Consider the following 9,050-nt stretch of genomic DNA (forward strand, 5'->3'; position numbering starts at 1 on the left):
AAAATCATTTAAATAAAATAAATAATATCCAAGCAGTACCTGCCTGCTGAAGTTTCAAAGAAAGTCAAACTACTAAACTGGTGGAAGTCACTGACTACGCACTTGGAACCAGTGTTTGTTGAAGGGCTCACCCCGCTTTTGAAAGCAGTAGCCTCTTCTGCAAGTGCAGAGACAATATTTTCTTGATTTCCAGGTTATTTAATGAGTTCAGCTCATATAGTTCATTCAAAGTGAAGAAACCAATTGGGAGCTGGAAAAAAACCAGGAAAACTTGTTTCCCTCTTCTATCTCTGAATAAAAACTAGATGTGAGAGGTTGAGATCTACTAGCTCTAAAATCTTGAAGGCATAGGGCTCAGAAACTATCCGTTCAGTTCATTAACATTAGCTAATATTAAATCGGTTCATTTTAAGTGCAAAACATATTTTGATAAGCAAAAATATATATACAGAACATGAGGTAGCTGTATTTAGCTAATCAAAAAAGAAATTTCAAATACTGTTTTTGTGCATTTTAATTGAATTCCAATTCTATCCAAACAGAGCATGACACAAATCATAAGTAAACAATTAGTTAGCAGCTAATAAATAAGAAATGTTAAAAAATTTTTGAGATAATAAAAAAAGTAAAAATTAAGAATCTGAGTACGAGTATGTTAAGCTATATCACTGTTTAAATACATGTATTTAGATGTAATGTATGCCCCTGGTTAGCACCAAATGTAGTGTAAAAGGCTATATTTCGCTGCAGATCAACATATTTTAATGGTTACCAAGCACGAGAATCAATCTTTCTTTAGGAAAATAACTAAAACATACAAATGCGAAACAAGCTTAAAACTGATGATTTAAACCATGGTTTCCTGCTTGCTGATTTAAATCATAACTAAAATTGGTGATATAAATTGCTTTCATTTAAATCACTCCGCTCCATGGGCGGCCGGTATAATAGACTAAGGGAGGCTAAACCTCCCCAAGCAGGATGCTGCACTCCTTCCTTTGGAAGGACGGCCAGCCTGCCGCCTTCGGAGCACCGCCACAGAGGGGTGCCCGGGCTGTCGTCCCGCCCCTGGTGCTGCACCAGCTCTTCCTCTTTCCCCATGGCTCTGCTTGTGCTGCTCCAACCTCTTTCTGTCCTGCTCCACCTCTTTCCCCCAAGCCCTACCCTTGCGCCTTCTCTTCCTGGCCCTGCTCCTTGGCAGCTCCACTGGCAGGGAGGCGTGGGAGGCAGATGGCTGGCCTGGGCAGAGGGGGGCAGGCGCCAGGCTGGGAAGGCCTGGGAGCTCTGGAGCCAGGTCACTCACCGGCAGCATCTGCAGGGTGCAGACCTGTTTGCCAGCCTCCTCAATGCTGCTGCTTGCCCTCTTTATGGCCATGGCCGCCACCTGCCCGCCATGCTGCCTCGGCCCTGTTATGATGCTGTCTGGATTAGGGGTGACTATTTATAATATTAGTAATATCAATATTGCAGAATTACAACAAATCTTGCAAAATACGCCATGTAAGGTATCATTGGAAAAGTTATGACTTGCTGAATGTGATAAGCTCATCTATATATGTGTATCATCTTTGTACTGTAAGCCATGAATATACGTGATATTTCTGTATCTAAACTTGTGCTGTGCTACTGAGTGACACCCCCAACGGGTTAGCACCCACACTGTCCAGCCTGACTGAGGGCCAATCACGGGCTGTCAGCTATACAGTAAGGCCGGGGAGAGAAGCCAGGGGCCACTACACCTATTTAATCAGAAGAGGTAGAGAGATGCCCGTGAACAGGCAGGGAACTCCAAGTGCTTTTCCATGGCCATGTGCTGTGAGCTTGTGTTTGGGACACGCCATGTGAGAAAGGATATAAAAGCCAGCTGCACCATCTCCATCTTGTCTTCAGTCCTGCTTCTGACTTCTGGATCAACTATTCTACATCTGAAGCTGTGAACAAAGGACTGACAGACCCATCCAAGTACTGGATGTGCACCAGAGGAATTTTACAAGCCAGCAAACTCACCAGTACCACCGATATATATGGACTTTGAAGTCATATCTGATCTGTGTCTGATTGCTTTGACCACTTATCAACTCTCTTCTCGTTTGTTTCTTTTCTTTTCTAAGAAACCTTTAGTTTTAGATACTAAAGGCTTGGCAGGCAGTGTGGTATTTTGGATAAGAACCAAACTAGTATTGATCTGGTAATGTGGCTGTCCCTTTGGAGATCAGGAGAACATTTTATACAGTGAGAAAAGTTTTAAATAACGCCTCACTTTACTGGACCTAGTTGCTACCTGGGAGCCAGGGACTGAAATGCAATAAAGGAGGCTGTATATTACATTTCTTAGGCTTCTTGATAACCAGTGTAGGGAATCAGGAGCACTGTTTGTGACTGGTTGAGGAATCTAAATTCAATGTTAGACACCAATTTTGGGAGAATCTGCTCGCCTTTTTGCAGCCTGCCCTGACCTGGGCATTTTCAGTGGGCTATAGAGGGAGGTATGGGTCACACCTACATGTCCTGTTGACCTATAGGTGTAGTAAGCCCCTAGATTCTCTCCTGGGTGCATTGTACAGCTCATTGCCCTTGATGGACTATCAAGCAGACTGGATAGTGCTGACGTTAATCTGTCTGGGGGCGTCACTCAGTAACACAGCACAGGTTTGAGATACAGCTATATCACACATATTCATAGCTTGCAATACAAAGATGATAACACACATCTAGATAATCTTATCGTCTTTAGCAAATCATAACTTTTCCATTGATAGCTTTTCATGGCATATCTTGTAAGATTCACTGTAGTATTGTTGTTAATATTATAAATGGTCGCCCGCACTTCATACAGCATCACATGTGTAATTTCATTTCCCATTACCGTGCTGGTGCCTCCAACTTAACAGGCCACAGGTACAAACTTTCATTAGTTTACTTGTAGCGGTACAACAAAGAGAGGGAGCGTTATCTGCTTTTCATTCCCCTGTCGAGTTAGGCAGAGGGGGAGCAGGCGGAGCTCTTTGTTTATATATCCAGGGATATCTATTGAATCCTCCTGAAAGACCTCAATAAAACTAGCATGGAGGTGCTCTGCAATCCTCTCCTGAGGTTTCTACAAATGGCACACTTATTTCTTCCTCGGCAGTAGGACACTTTTCCACGCCAGTCAGCGATCGCTTCGGCAGACACCATTGCAATACACGGGTAAGTGGCATGCAGGTCCAGGCAGCTTCAGGACACCAGGAGCAGCTGTGCTCTGTGTGCCTTTGTTACTCTCCGGAATGAGATCTGAACTAATACCTCCCCTGCAATACATACCACGTGACCTGGTTTTCTCGATTGCCACCTCGGGAGCCTCCGAGCCAGCGCGATCCCAGCTCCAGGGATCACGGTCACCTGTGGTGCCCAGACCTGGACCCTCAGCACCTCAAGGGGTCATAGATCGGTGGCCAAGAGGCGATGAGCGAACTGCTCAGAACAAACCCAGTGAGTACCGATGGGTAGCAGGAAGCCCTCCACGGAGGTCGTGTACCGGGCTAAGTGGAAGTGGCTGTGGCCTGCCGGGAGCAGTCCCGAGACTCTCTGCCCGGCCTTTCGCCAGTATCAGCAATCCAGGAAATGCTTGCCACAGCTAGCAGCCATATTGGCCTTCCATCAGCCGCTGGAAGGGGGATTGGGGTTTGGTCCCGAAAGGGGATGGGATGCTTTACCCGTAGGCCCGTGACCCAGTGCCTCCCTGGGATCTCGACCTGGTCCTTCCTGGCCCATGGCCCCCCCCGAAACGCACGGCGTCACGCCCTCTACTCTGGCCTTCTGGGAAGGTGGACTTCCTGGAGGTATATTACCTTGGCAAGGAAGGTCTCCAGGTTCAGAGTTCTGACCTCAGAGCTCCTCCCTCATACTGTAGTCTATAAGATAAGGTTCAGATGGGACCACGCTGGGCCTTCCGGCCCAAGATGGTTGCCCAGTTCATTGGACCAATCATATATTCTCCCCAGGTTTCCCCAAACCACACGGCTCGGAGGAGAGGGAAAGGCAGCACTCGCTAAAATGCGAGTGGGGCCCTGGCTTCTACACCAGAGGTACGAGGCTGTTCTGGAGAGCGACGCAGCTCTTCCTCGCAGCAACCGACCAGATGAAAGGTTCACCGGTCTCTGCCTGGCGCAATTTCCTTGCGAATAAATTCCTGCATCGCGTTCAGCCAGGAGTAGGTGAAGGTGCCGCTCCCGGACACCGCCGCAGCTCACCCAGCAGAGCTCAAGCTCCATCTACAGCCTTCCTAGCGGAAGTGCCAGGGCAGGGCATCTGCAAAGCAGCTGCCAGGCTGGGGGTACATAGCTTCACGTCCCACCACGCCTCTGTCCAGGGTGCGGGAAGGAGTGGGCTTCAGCAGAGCGGTGCTGCAGGCAGCTCACCGCTAACTCTGGCCCACCTCCAAGGTACGGCTTGTTAGTCACCTCTAGTGGAATGGACATGAGCAATCACTGGAAGAAGAAAACAAGGTTACTTACCAGTAGCTGATGTTCTTTGAGATGTGTTGCCATGTCCATTCCACACCCACCCGCCGTCCCCGCTGCCAGAGTTGGCGGAAAGAAGGGACTGAGGGGGCTTAGGGCTGGCAGTGCCTCATACACCGCAGCATGTGTGCGGGATTCCAGGGAGCACCAGAGCCGGCCCTACGGGATCTGCTAAGGGGGAAAACGTTCTGGTAGCCGTGCACGGAGGTGTGCACTCACCTATAGTGGAATGGAGGTGAGCATCACCTCTCGAAGAACAACAGTTACTGGTAAGTAACCTTGTTTTTCCTTGGTGCTGCCAAGGTGACTGGTGTACGGCTTCATGCGACAAGGGACAAAGGGTAGGGTGGGTTGCCCTTGGCATTTCAGCATCACCAATGGCAATCGGCTGGCCAAGAAAGAAAGTCCTGGCGTGCAGCTTTCTGAACAGTCCTGTGTTCTTAAAGAGGTGAATGTCATGCACCTTCCCTGAAGAGCCAACACTCATGTTGCAGAAGCATCCCTGGAGATCCACCAACTCTTACACAACCAGAGAAAAGCAGCCCTTTCTGTTGATGTACGCTGTGCTTAAATAGGGATACACGTTCTGTCTATTGCACCGCCGTAGTTTGGAAACTCCAGTGCGGCAAATCCATCCATTACGTTCTGCACATGGCCGAGAGCCGCAGTCCTGCACAGCAGGAGACAATTAATGGCCCTGCACGCTTGCATAGCAACGGGGCCCACTGGGGCTTTTCCAGCTCCAAAATAATTTCCCACTGACCAGTAGCAATTTGGTGGGGCAACTTTCCACAGTGTGATCACCACTTGCTTCTGCACTTCCCTGGCACAGTGGGTATTGTGGGCAGTGCCAAGGATAGGGTTACCTCTCATCCCTTCCCCCAGGACAGAGCTCACTGTGGCCTGGTCTACACTTACCGCGAAATTCGGCAGCAGTTGACTGGAGAGACGCAAGCTACATAGTCTCCTGTCAACGTCCTGAATTCTAATGAGCGTGGTGTCCCCGCTACGCTGCACCAACGGGAAATGCCCTCCTATTGATGCAGCGTTACTCTTTTTCCGGGGGTGGATTTATTAAGTCAGTTTTCGGATCAATTGAACAGGTCTCCACTTCCGCTCAGTCGATCCCAAAGAATTGATCTGACGGCGGCAATTTGCCGCCATCAGTGAAGACATGCCCTGTGCGTCATGGGATCTCTGCGGGGTGGGAAGGTCCCAGAGTCATACGTCTACACTGCAACGAAACAGCCCTGCAGCACTAGACTTGCAAGCCTGTGTCAGCTGGCATGGGCCAGCGGTGGCTTTTTAATTGCCGTGTAGACATAGCCTAAGGGTTCCCAGTGATCTGGGGAATGTCTTATGAGATGGGAGATGGGGCAGAGGTGACCTACATCTGATCTCTCCTCTGTCACAGAGGCAGCATACATTGTGCTCCTCGGCCCTCACTCACCCTAACGCACTCACCCCCCCACCCCGTTCTCACTCACAGTCACAATCACAGCCTAACACACCCTCATGCACACTCCCCACCCCCCACTCACAGTCACCCCGCAATACACACACACACTCACAGACACATTTATGCAGCCAGGGGATTGGAGAAGCCTGGTCCATTGGTTGTTAGGACCGAAGAGGAACAGGGAGCCAGCTGCCATGCACTGAGAGGATGGCCGGATCTGTCTCCACAGGGTCTGCTTTAGAGCAAGACATGTTCTCCATGCTGGTGTCTGAGCTGAAGAGTTTCTCCCCTCCCGTGGGTCACAAACTCACGCTGGATTTTCTCCCATACGGGTAGCATGAGCGTGTGTGTGTGTGAGCAGTGAGGCTGCCCGTGTATGTGCAAGAGTGAGTGTGCAAATGCAAGGGTGAATGTACATGTGTAAGCAGTGACTGTAGATGTGTAAGTGTGCCTGTGTCAGGAGTGTGAGCCAGTATTTGCCAGGAGTGAGTTGGTGTAACTGCACATATAGAGCCTGAAGTTCAATACCCGCCCCCCCCCCAAGCGCCCTCTTGGAAAAACTCCTGGGATGTTGATGTGTGAGGAGGGTCCACGTGCATGTGGAAAAATGTGTGCAAAGCCAAGGAGTCAGCGGAGAGAATATGTGGATGGCAAGTGATGGTGGGCGCGTTAAAGATGCATGTGATGAGTGTGTGTATGTGAGTGTGCACATGTGTAAAAATGATTGTGAGGCCTTTGGCATTACCGAGCAGGGAGCACAAGGCTGTTGCATTCCAGTGCTAGTGTAAACATGAGTGCAAAGGCTAGGGGATCACCTTTGCACTGAGCAGCAGTGATTCCCCTTGCGAGCCTGCTCCCTGACTATTGAGAGCACCACAGGGTAAAAACGGGCTGGGTGTGGGTGGAGAATGGGGATATCTGAGTATTTGCTAAGAGAATCCTCCTTTTGCTAACAAGGGACTTAGCACCATGTGCCCGAATTCCCTTTAAGTCTCACTCCTGCTACGGGCTGGAATTACTTAGCAGCTCTGCAGCAACATCTCATTAATGCCGGCTCTGGACCCCCTGTGCACCTCATCTGGCTCGGCACGTCTTACCTTGCATGGCTACATGCAGCAGATATGCTGGGCTGGATCACATCCTCTACGTGCAGGTAAGAGAGAATGTGTGTATAGAGGGAGGGTGGTTGTTCACAAGCAAGGAGTGTGAGCGTGCAAAGATAAGGAGTGGTTGGGAGTGTGCACAGTGTGAGTAACAATGCAAGGGAGAATGGGAATGTACATGCGTGAGGCACCTATATGGACAGCTGTAAGGGGCATGCGAAGGTATGAGTATAAGGAAATGTATGCAGAGCGAGGGCCAGGTTCTCCACTGACTTGCACCTTGCACCATGATTTATACTAGTGAATGGGTGTGAAGTGTCACCAATCTGTGTTAGGAGCACCCAACTTGCACTCGTGGAAATGACTATACCAGCTGCAAGGTAATAGAGAGCTGGCCCCAAGAGTGAATGCACATATGTAAGAAGGGTGAGTGTGCACGTGCAAACGGTGTTTGCATGTAAGGAAGGCGTGTGGATGTACGTGGGCAAGGACAAGGAGTAAATGTGGGTGCACCCAGAGAAGAGTGAGCATGCACACGAGTGTGATGTGCAGGGTGTGGCTGGGAGGGTCTGTGTGTAGGGAGTGTACATGTGCATACAAGGAATTAGTGTAACTGTGCACATGTCCACACACGGGACCAGCGTGCCTCTACTATGGAGGTATCTATAGAGGTGTCTCTGAACATCTCTTTTGATGTAGGTGATGGGTAGGGACAGAGGCTGGTAGATGAGGCTGCATTGGGACCCCTTGGCTAGGAAGTTAGATGGGTGCCATCTGGTGGAGCTGCAGGGAAGGGAAAGCTAGTGTAAGGATCTCTACCTAGTGTTCAAGAGGACAGGGGCTGGCTCGCTAGATGATGACCTGTTCTGTTCATTCCCTCGGATGCACCTGGCATTGGCCACTGATGGAAGACAGGAGACTGGGCTAGATGGACCCTTGGTCTGACCCAGTCTGGCCGGTCTTATGTCCTTAAGGGTGCAGCGCACATGGGTGTAGTGTGCAGCTTTGCAGGTACAGAGACCCGTGTCCGTGGGCCACAAAGAGGGGATTCATTCTCTTATTCACATCTTGTAGATCTATTAAATGTGCCTTTTGGGGCATGAACTAGCCCCATTAACAAACAGTCCCCCACTACCCCTGTCTCGCAAGACGAGTAACTGAAGGCAGCAGAAAGCCTCCTGCAGCATCACTCTCCCCTCCAGGGAAAGGCTGAGCACAGACCTGGGCCTGTAGTGTGCCCCAAAGGTCACCGAGATCAGTCTCTAGAGCATCCTTGCAATGGGGATTCACCCATGAAGGCACAAGAGGCTGCCCTGCTTCTCCAAGGGACCTGCCACCCACCGCAGCCACACAGAGAGCAGGACTTGCTGCCTGTCCCCCACACCAGACTCTGAGGTCTCTTTGCCCCCTGCGGTGCCCTCTTCCCTGCCATGGGCTATACGGGTCGCCCCCTTGCAGATTTGATGGAGATTCAGATTCAGGTTCCGGGGAAGTGCCTGGGAAAGGCCCCATGGAGCCACCCGCTGCACAAACCAGACTGGGGGGTGGGGGGCGCTAAGCTAGTTCATTGGGATGCAAGGGGGGAACCCGCACCCACCTGCCCCCCTTCAGCCAAGGGCCAGGGCCAGGGCCAGGGCCAGGCCCCTTCCCGGGACCCCGCCCAGCCCGTGCCCGCTCCCTGGCCTGGCAGGAGGCCGCTGCTCTGTGGCTAGGGCCACCCACGCCCGATGCAGACGGCCCCGGGCACGCAGGCAGGCAGGCCGGGTGCCCCGTGCAGCCGGGCGGCGCCACGTGCGGGATCGGGCCGGGCGGGGTCAATCTCGTCATCAAACCCCGCCTTCCCCGTTGGCCCCGCCCTCCACCTTCTGGTCCCCGCAGCTAGCCCCGCCCCACGTCAGCCTCATGTCACGTGGTATGGGTTGTCTTTCCCCCTCCCCGCCACGATTGGTCCCGCTCGGCCCCGCCCCGCGGCCGACCCGGCGGCGC

The sequence above is a fragment of the Emydura macquarii genome, unplaced genomic scaffold (assembly GCF_026122565.2).
Source record: "Emydura macquarii macquarii isolate MOO-44397 ecotype Brisbane River unplaced genomic scaffold, CSIRO-AGI_Emac_v2 contig_3603, whole genome shotgun sequence".
In the NCBI taxonomy this organism is placed as follows: Eukaryota; Metazoa; Chordata; order Testudines; family Chelidae; genus Emydura; species Emydura macquarii.